The sequence below is a fragment of the Equus caballus genome, chromosome 28 (genome assembly GCF_041296265.1).
Source record: "Equus caballus isolate H_3958 breed thoroughbred chromosome 28, TB-T2T, whole genome shotgun sequence".
In the NCBI taxonomy this organism is placed as follows: Eukaryota; Metazoa; Chordata; class Mammalia; order Perissodactyla; family Equidae; genus Equus; species Equus caballus.
In genome coordinates, this window is record NC_091711.1 from 44,005,470 (window position 1) to 44,015,571 (window position 10,102).

The 10,102-nt window shown below is 52.4% G+C and overlaps 1 pseudogene; it reads right to left on the reverse strand.

Annotated features, from left to right (window-relative positions):
• Positions 1-4,824: 4,824 nt before the first annotated feature.
• LOC100147428 (cytochrome P450 2D14-like) lies at positions 4,825-9,250 on the reverse strand (annotated as a pseudogene).
• Positions 9,251-10,102: the final 852 nt, after the last annotated feature.

A 10,102-nucleotide genomic window follows, 5' to 3' on the forward strand; every position in this document is an offset into this window, starting at 1 on the left:
CTCTATGACTTCTGAGCACCAAGAATGTAGTCAAGCGGGGGAAGGGCAAAATCAGGAGACTACTGAAAAGTTGCCTTTATCTTCAGAGGGGGTTATTCCCCCCTCCTTTAAATGCCATGTGGAACTTTCCAGATGAAGAGGCTGATGTGCTGCCTATGCATGCAAGCCATGCTGGATTGACTTGAGAATGATCAGGATATTCGTCCACCACAATCTAGAGGTCATTAACAGATTGAAAACTGGAAAATTCACAAATATGTGAAAATTAAACAATACACCTAAAAAACCCAATGAGCCAGGGGCTGGCCCCGTGGCCGAGTGGTTAAGTTCGCGCACTCCGCTGCAGGCGTCCCAGTGTTTCGTTGGTTCGAATCCTGGGCGCGGACATGGCACTGCTCGTCAGACCACGCTGAGGCAGCGTCCCACATACCACAACTAGAAGAACCCACAACGAGAAATATACAACTATGTACTGGGGGGCTTTGCGGAGAAAAAGGAAGAAATAAAATCTTAAAAAAAAAAAAAAAAACCCAATGAGCCAAAGAAGAAATCACAAGAGAAAGTACAAAATACCTTGAGATGAATGTAAATGACAGCACAATATACTAAAAATTATGGAACCCCGCAAAAGTGATCTTCAGAGGGGAGTCTGTAACTGTAAGTGGCTACATTAAAACAGATCTCAAATCAATTACCTAACTCTACACCTTAAAGATCTAGAAAAAGAAGAGCAAACAAAACCCAAAGCTAAAAAACAAAGGCAATAATCCAGAGCAGAGATAAATGAAATGGAGACTACATCAATAGTAGAGAAAATCCATCAAACTGAAAGTTGGTTCTTCAAAAAGATCAACAAAGCTGACAAGCCTTTAACTAGGTGGACTAAGAAAAAAAGAGAGAAGACTCAAATTGCTAACATCAGAAATGAAAGTGGATCTATTACTACTGATTCTACAGAAATAAAAAGCGTTATAAGGGAGTACTATGAACAACTGTATGCCAACAAATTGAATAACCTATTGATGAAATGGACACGTTCCTAGAGACACAAAAGTTACCAAGACTGAATCATAAAGAAGCAGAAAATCTGAATAAACTTTTAATTAATAAGGAGATTGAATGAGTAATCAAAATTTACCGACAAAGAAATGCCCTGGACCTCATGTCCTCACTGTTGAATTCCACCAAACACCAATCCTACTCAAAGATTTGCACAAAATGGAAGAGGAGGGAACGCTTCCTAACTCATTCTAGGAGGCCAGCATCACCCTGATATCAAAGGCAGAGAAAGAGACCACAAGAAAAGAAAACTGCAGACCAATATCCCTCATGAACATTGTGCAAACATCCTCAAGAAAATACTAGCAAATCAAATTGAACAGCATATTAAAAGGATTATATAAGTGGGAAAGGGTTATGACCACTTGTATTATTGGAGTTTATTAACGGAATTCAAGAAGGATTCAACATATGAAAATTGATCCACATTGTACGCCAACATAACAGATGAAGAACAAAAACCACATGATCACCTCAACTGATGCAGAAAAAGCATTCGACAAAGTTCAGCATTCTTGCATGTTAAAAACACTCAGCAAACTAGGAATAGAATGAAACTGCATCAACAGAACAAAAGCCATATATGAAAAACCCACAGCAAGTGTGACACTCAATGGTGAAAAACTGAAAGCTTTTCCTTTGACATCAGGAACAAAGACAGGATGCCCATGTTTGCCAATTCCATTCATCAGAGTACTGGCGGTTCTAGCCAGAGCAATTAGGAAAGAAAAAGAAATAAAGGACATCCAAACTGAAAAGGAAGAAATAACGTTATCTCTGTTTGCTGATGATATGATCTTGTATGCAGAAAAACCTAAAGATGCCACAAAAAACCACATTGGGACTGGTCAATACATTCAGTAAAGTAGTACGATACAAAATCAATGCACCAAAATCACTAACAATGAACAATGTGAAATTGAAATTAAGAAGACAACTTGATTTACAATAGGATCAAAAAGAATAAAACACCTAGGAATTAACTCAATCAAAAAGGTGAAAGACTTGTACCGTGAAAACTACAAAACATTGCTGAAAGAAAGGAAAGACACAAGGAAGTGGAAAGACCTCTACGTTCACGGATTGGAGGACTTGATATCGCCAAGACGTCAACACCACACAGAACCGTCTACAGATTTAACGCGATCCCCATCAAAACCCCAATGACTTTTTTGCAGAATTAGAAAAATCAATCCTAAAATTCATATGGAGTCTCAAATGACTCCAAATGGCCAAAACAATGTTGAAAAGGAGTAAAACTCATACTTCCTCATTTCAAACTCACTACAAAGCTACAGTAATCAACACACTGTGCAGTGGCATAAAGACAGAGACATAGACCAACGGAAGAGAACAGAAGGCCCGGAGACAGACCCTCATCTATGGGCCAATGATTTCGACACGGGTGCCAACACCATTGAATGGGGAAAGGACAGTCTTTTCAGCAAATGGTGCTGGGAAATCTGCATATCTTAACGTGAAAGAATGAAGTCAGACCTTCACCCAGCACCATCTACAAAAATGAACTCAAAATGGATCAATGGCCTCAATGTAAGAGCTAAAACTAGAAAATTGTTGGAGGAAAACATCGGAGAAAAGATTCTTAATGTTGGGTTTGGCAGTGATTTCTGGATATGACACCAAAGGCACTGGAAAGAAAAGAAAAAGTAGACAAATTGGACTTGATGAAAATTAAAAAAATTTGCGCATCAAAATATACTATCAACAGAGTAAAAAGCCAACCTACGTAATGAGAGAAAATATTCGCAAATTGCATTCAATCACATGTCGCTTAATGACGGGGACACGTTCTGAGAAATGTGTTTTTAGGTGATTTTGTCATTGCGTAAACATCATAGAGTGTACTTACACAAACCTAGATGGTATGGCCGCCTACACATCTAGGCTATATGGTACTTATCTTACGGGACCACCATCATATGTAGGGTCCTTTGTTGACTGAAATGTCATTAGGCACCACATGACTGTATCAGATAAGAGATTAATGTCTAGAATATATAGAGAATTCCTAAAACTCAAAAACAACAACAATAACAACAAAACGCACAACCCGATTGTAAAATGGGCTTGAAGAGACATTTCTACAAAGAAGATATACAAATGGACAATAAGCACATGAAAAGATGCTCAATGTCCCTCATCTTTCTGGAAATGCAAACCAAAACCACAATGAGAGAACACCTCACACCCATTAGACTGACTACTATCATCAAAACAGAAAAAGCAAGTGTTGGCGAGGACGTGGAGATTCGGAACCCTTGTGTACTGTGGGTGGGAGTGTAAAATGGCGCAGCTGCCGTGGGAAAAAGTCCCAGGGTTATATATCCACAAACTGAAAGCAGAGTCTCAGAGAGATACTTTTACTCCATGTTCATAGCAGCATAATTCACCATAGCTGAAAGGTGGAAGCAACCCAGTGTCCATCCACGGAGGAAGGGATAAGCAAATGGGGTGTATAAATACAATGGAATATTATTTAGCCTTAAAAAGGAAGTAAATTCTGACACATGGTACAACATGGCTGAAGCTTGAGGACATCACACTAAGTGAAGGAAGTCAGTCACTTATCACACAAATACTCTATGATTCCTTGCATGTGAGGTCCCTAGGAGTCAAATTCACAGAGACAGAAAGTAGAATGGTGGTTGCCAGGGGCTACCGGGAGGGGGTAGGGGGAGTTACTGTCTAATGGGGACAGGGTTTCAGTTTTGTAGGATGAAGAGTTCCGGAGACGGATGGCGGTGACGTTTGCACAATATCGGTACTTAATAGCATTGCATTGTACACTCAAACATGATTAAGATGGCAAATTATATGTTGTGTGCATTTCCCCCCTAAACACACAAAATGTAGTGACAAATATGAGCATTTTCCTGTAGGAGCCAAAAACCAGGGTGGGGGCCTGTGCAGTGAAAAATTTACTCCGTAGAATTGGGATTTTAATCCCTGCACATTCCAGAAAAATGCCTGGCCCTTGACAAGCTCCTGAGAAACATGCCCTTTGCCCTTAGGATGACCTGCCTGTCAAGTGTCTCTGTACCTGTGGTCCTGGGTCACACTACATTGATGTCAACAATGTGATTGATGGCAGGGCCTTGGGCCACACTGGTTGACCTTGAGAGAGGCTGGACACTGAGTAACTGAGGTCAGCCATGTGGCTCTCGCAGTCTAAGTGACTGACCCCAACAAAATCCCTGGAAACCCAGACTCAGGGGAGCCTCCCTGGTGAGCAAACTCTCTGCTTGTGTCACACATCACTGCTGGGAGAACTGAGCACTGTCTGCACAAATCCTCAGAGAGACAGCTGGAAGCTTGTGTCCACTCCTCCTGAACTCCACCAACCTGCCTTTGACCCCTGGTGATTCTGTCTGGATCCTTTCTCTGGAAAACCATAGCCGTGAGTATAACAGCTGTTCTGACTCCCGTGAGTCCTCGCAGTGAATCCCTGAACCTGAGGGCGCTCCCCCAGCCCGGGATGGGCTGATTCTATCAGAAGCCCAATCACACTCCTCCCATCCCTGACACCCAGGAGTCAAGAGTTGCATGGACTTAGTCACCAACCAGGGCAGCCAGTGTTGGGTCTGGATGAGTGACTAGGGGTAAGCTGTCACCTTCTGAGCCTCAGTATGCCTGTGTCTCAAGTAGGGTGAAATGCCAGGTGAGGCTGGATCAAGGAGGGGTAGGGCTGCCCTGGGGAGGCTATTGAGGCCACATCACTGCCGGAGGCTGCTCAGGGGGCTCAGGTGGGACTCAAGCCAGGTTGGAGGCATCAGAATGGTTTATTGGAGATCAGGGCCCCCGTGAAGGAACAGGTTGGGGGCTTGGTGCCCCCTCTAGCGGGGCACAGCACAGAGCTGGTAGGGGGATGGGGTTACCATGGAGCCAAAGACACCGTGGTCGCTGGGGCGGGGCTGCCCAGCGGGCACCGAGAAGCTGAAGCGCTGCAGGAGGCAGGTGAAGAAGAGGAAGAGCTCCATGCGGGCCAGGGGCTCCCCGAGGCACGAGCGGCGGCCTGTGGGTGGGGATGGGGGTCAGCGAGCCTGGGGGCCTGGGCTCCACGCCTCCAAGACTCCCCAGGAGGGGCAGCGAGCCGGGCTCCCCACAGGCACCTGCTGAGAAGGGCATGAAGGCCTCCTGCTTGACGAAGCGGCCCTGTGCGTCCAGGAAGTGCTCAGGGTGGAAGCGGAAGGGCTTCTTCCAGACGGTCTCATCCTTGAGCACCGATGACAGGTTGGTGATGAGTGTGGTCCCCTGGCAGGAGATGCCTGGCATGGGTGGGGTCTGGGCTAGGGGGGGCCTGACCCCTGCCACCAAACATGTGTGGGCCACACTCTCTGCCTGGCACACACCTGGACTCTTTCAAGTTAATCTCAGCCCAAGAAACTTCCCAGCACCCTCCCTGTCCCCAAGGCAGAACCAAGTGACCTGCCTCCCTTGGGATCCCTCACTGCCACCTGTCCCTGCATGCCTCCAACACACTGCAGCAGATTTTAGTTGTCTTTTTCCCCAACACCCTACTGGGGCTCTGAATGGACAGGGTCGGCCCTGCCTCTCCTCATCCCCACACCCACCCAGGCTGGACAGTTGGCACCTGTGGAAATCATTAGGTGGCTTGGGTTCCAGTCCTGGCCCCACCTGGCAATGGTCATCCTGGGGCTCCCAGGGGGGCACGTGGAGCTGAGCTAGGCTGAGGAGGGCTGCAGGCCTACCTTGGGGATGAGGAAGCCCTGCACTCCAACGTCACGGGATGTCATGTGGGGCAAGCCAAGTGGGGTGATATCCCCAAAGCGCTGCACCTCATGGACCACGGCCATGGTGAAGGGCATGCGGGCCTGGTCCCCCATCTCTGGTCGCCGCGTCTGCCCTATCACCTCATCGATCTCCTGTTGGACACGACCTGGAGAGACGAGCGTCCTCACAGTGGTCACAACACAGGAGCCCCGCCCTCCTCCTGACTCCTGTGCAGGGGCTGTGCCCATGTGGAGGAAGAGTCGCTCTGATCTCGGAGCCAGGGCCCAGCCTCTGCTCAGTGCCTCTAGTGGCCAAACCAAGCTCAGGGCTCCCAGCTTGTCCCCCTCCACCCTGGCCCATCCCACCAGGCCCCCACGCTGGGCTCACGCTGCACATCCGGATTCAGGATCATGAGCAGGAGGGCCCAGGCTAGCGTGGTCGAGGTGGTCACCATCCCAGCAATGAACAGGTCACCCACCACCAGGCGCGGGTTGTCATCATTGAAGCTGCTCTCCGGGTTCCCCTTGGCCTGGGCCATGCAGACAGGGTGGGCTCAGGGGCAGAGAGAGAAAGCCCCCAAATCGCCTCTCACTCTGCACCCGTCAGTCTAACTGCCTGATTACTAGGGGATAATTAGGCCCCTCATTGCCCAGGCGCATCTCATGGGGCCCTCAACCTACTACCCCGTCCTTGTCCCTGTCACCTGACCTTCTGCACCTCGTCCAGGAAGGCATCAGTCAGGTCTCGAGGAGGCTGGGCCGGGTCCCGGTTCATCCTGTGCTCAGCAACTAGCTCATCCAGCTGGGCCATGAAGGCCCTCTGCCCAGGAAAGACCTTGGTGACCAGCCCCGGGATGTGCAGGAACACGGGGATCGCGTTCAGCACCTGTGTGGGTCAGAGATGCCAGGCCCTGAGTCCTCCCTGTGCTCAGGTGCTCACCAGGATCAGTGAGGGCCCAGGCAACTCCAGGGTGTCCCCACTATTGACCTGGTTCCTCCCTAAGTTCAGACCTCAAACTTTTCTCCTGCCCAGGGCCCAAGAAGGATAAAATTAAAATCTACATCTCATGGCTTCCAGTGAAGGAGCTAGAGGTTCCTTAGCTACCTCCTGGGCCCACTGACCCAACACCCCTCTGTACAAATCCTCCTCCGCGGCGGCCCAGAGCGGAGGCCCCTCCACGGAGCTCGCCTGCAGGGCTCCTTGTCTTCTTCCACCCCGCACCTGGGCCACGAAGCTGGAGTCCTCCTTCAGAATGTCCTCTGTCAGGTCCATGAGCTTGAGGAAGCACAGATCTTTGCAGTCGAAGCGGTGCCCGAAGGTCAGGGAGGCGATCACGTTGCTCACCGCTTTATTCAGGAGGGCGTTGGGGCTGAAGGGACATCCTGGGATGGGACGGTGCAGGTCAGGGGGTCGCCTCCATCTCCTCTTCCCCAGCCTCCATCCCTGTCTCCTGTCCCTCAGCCCAGCACTCACCAGCCTGGTCGGCAAAGGCGGCACAGAGGGTCGAGACCTCCTCGTTCACCCACTGCTCCAGGGACTTCTTGCCCATGCCGAAGTTGCGCAGGGTGGACACGGAGAAGCGCCGCTGCTCCCGCCAGGTGTGCCCATAGTGGGCAAAGACCACCCCTGCAGGCAGGGCGGGCACGGGGCGTGGCTCGGCTGTGTCCCGGCTCTCCTCTGCGCGCACACCGAGCTCACTGGCTCCTCTGTCCTCTCCCTCACCTGCAGGACAGATCCCGGCCCTGCCACTTGTCCTACTCTCATAGTCGCATCCCCTGTGTAGAAGGCCGTGCCCCTACTCTCGGCTCCTGTTCCAACCACAGTATCCACATCCACCCCTAGATCACCAAGTCTCGCCCACTTTACACGTCCTTCTGGTTGAGGACATGTCCCACCATCCACCCGCCCATATTGCACGCGGGTTCTCCCCACCAGGTGTAGGCCTTGGCCCTACTCTTGGCTCTGCCCACCGAGACCCCCTTCCGGTTCAGGGAAGGCCGGGGTCAGCAGACACTGACTCTATCCTCCTCATTTCCGCCCCTGAGATATCCCGTTCAAGAGCCCCATAGCCCGGGATCCGCCCACTCCCTGTAGGACCACGCCCTCCACCCCGCCCACATCACCTCCCAACCTTGGCACAGGCTTCTTCCTCAAACCGTGGCGCCTACAAATTCGCTGACTCTTCCCTGCACCGCGGGTCCCCTACCCTGCCTCCAACTGGCCCTGCCGGGTCTCTGGTAGTTGCAGGCTCAGTTGCCACTGGGCCGGGATCCCCTCGCCTGCGCTTGCCTTCCGCATGAGGCCCGAAGCCCAGGTGCTGGAAAATGGGCTCAGGGGGGCGGTCGGAGGCGTCCTCGCCGAGGTGCACCAGGGCCTCGCGCATGGCCGCCAGCCCGTTGAGCACGACCACGGGCGTCCAGGCCAGCTGCAGGCTGAACATGTCCCCGAAGCGGCGTCGCAGCTGCAGGCCGGGGGCAAGGGCGTTGGAGAAGTCCTGCCGCTGCCAGGGGCCCGCCCCAATCTCCTGGCAGAGCTTTGGGCAACAGGTGGGCTGCCAGCAGCAAGGGTTTGGAGGGACTTAATCTGGCCTCGTGACCCTGGAGGTCACATTCTCTATGGTTGAGGACCTCACATTGGAGCAAACCACTCAGCTATGACTTTGCAGAGGTCACCAACATTGTCAGAAGGCCAAGTTAGCATCCCATTTTACAGGCGAAGAAAATGAGGCCCAGGGTCTCACAGCAGCACAATATTTGAACCTGGTCACTGCCTCCTCTCAACCTCGATTTCCTGATTTAGATGGGGCTCATGACCAGCCTCCTCTCCCCAGTCTCAGCACCTGTCCTCCTGATGTCCTCAGAAGGGACTCAGGCTCACAGAACTTATGCTCGGTCCCACTGCATCCCAAACCCTCTGCCAAGGCCCACCCCCTCCAGGCCTTTGCCCTCTTTGACCTTTGACTGGAAAATTCAAACCGTCATCCGGGCCCTGCCCAGCTGCCCTCCCCCAGAAGGCCTCTCATGCCTGCCTCCTCCTTTCCACCAGCTCCTTGTCCAACCTGTGGCTTCACCACCACCCACTGTCTGCTTCTAGGTGGCGTCCCCAGCACCTCTGCTGCCAAACCCCACCTTCCTCACCTGAGTAAAGCTGCAAACCGAGTCCTGGAGGTCCACCTGCAGCAGGTTGCCCAGCCCAAGCAGGGGCCTGGGGCCTGGGGGTAGCGTGGGGCCCAGCGTTGGCGCCAGTGCATCAGGTCCGCCAGGAGCAGGAAGATGGCCACGGCCACGGCCAGCGGCCCCAGTGTCTCCCCAGTCAGCAGCCCCATACCTGCCTCAGTGCACACTAGGCTCCTCTGGACACACAGGCACCTAGCACCAGGCTAGGCTGGCCTCTCTCACCAACCTTGAGGGTTTGACCAGCCTGGGCCCCTTTATAGAGGGAGCTGAGACTGGCCTTTGCGCTCTGCCCTGAGCCTACTTGTCAGGACAACTGTTCTGCCAGAGGGTGCAGGGAGGGGCCAGCCAATGTTCAGAGCAGGGGGGGCCACAGAAGTCCTGTTCCTCCTCCTTCGCCAGGTGCTTATCCGGGGTGGGGGAGAAAGAGGAAGTCCCCGCTCTCAGCCTGACTCCCCAGCATCTCCCCCCAGTACAAGCTCTGAGGAAGAACCAGGGGTCTTTGGAGTTGATTCTGCCACAGACGTGACGCATTAGGCTCACACTCCCTGATGTGGTCACAACCTTGTCCCCAGAACTCATCCTCACCTTCCCATATCTCACCTGCGGGGTGAGCCCTCCCCCTTGTTGACTGAGTTGCCAGGAAGCTCAGGGTACCAGGGTGTCCTAGCATAGGATGTGACATTGCCCCCAGAGGAGTGGGCCTGCTTCCTCCTCAGTATCATTTGTCCTTGAACATCAGCTACTCAAACCCCTTCTGGAAGACACAGGGATCAAAAGCAAGTGGCGCCGACGTAATTTCTTTACACCCTCATGGGCCTGCTGAGGACCACATGGAGTGGATTCCAGGGCCTCCCCCTTTGCCAGCCACTTCCCTCTCCCTGGGTCAGGTCCCCCTGCTCCAGCCCCATCCCTTCGCACCCTGACTCTGTGGTCCCTCAAGGAAAGATGCAAACCTCAGCACCACCCTGCCACATTGTGTGCCACCTCCCAGCTGGAACTGTGGCTCCCAGGCCCTCCTCTTGTTCAGCCTCTCGCCCCCTCCAAGCAGGGGGGTGAACACACCATGCCAGGGCAGGGCCACTGCCCACCAGCCTCAGCACCCACCTTCTTCCAAT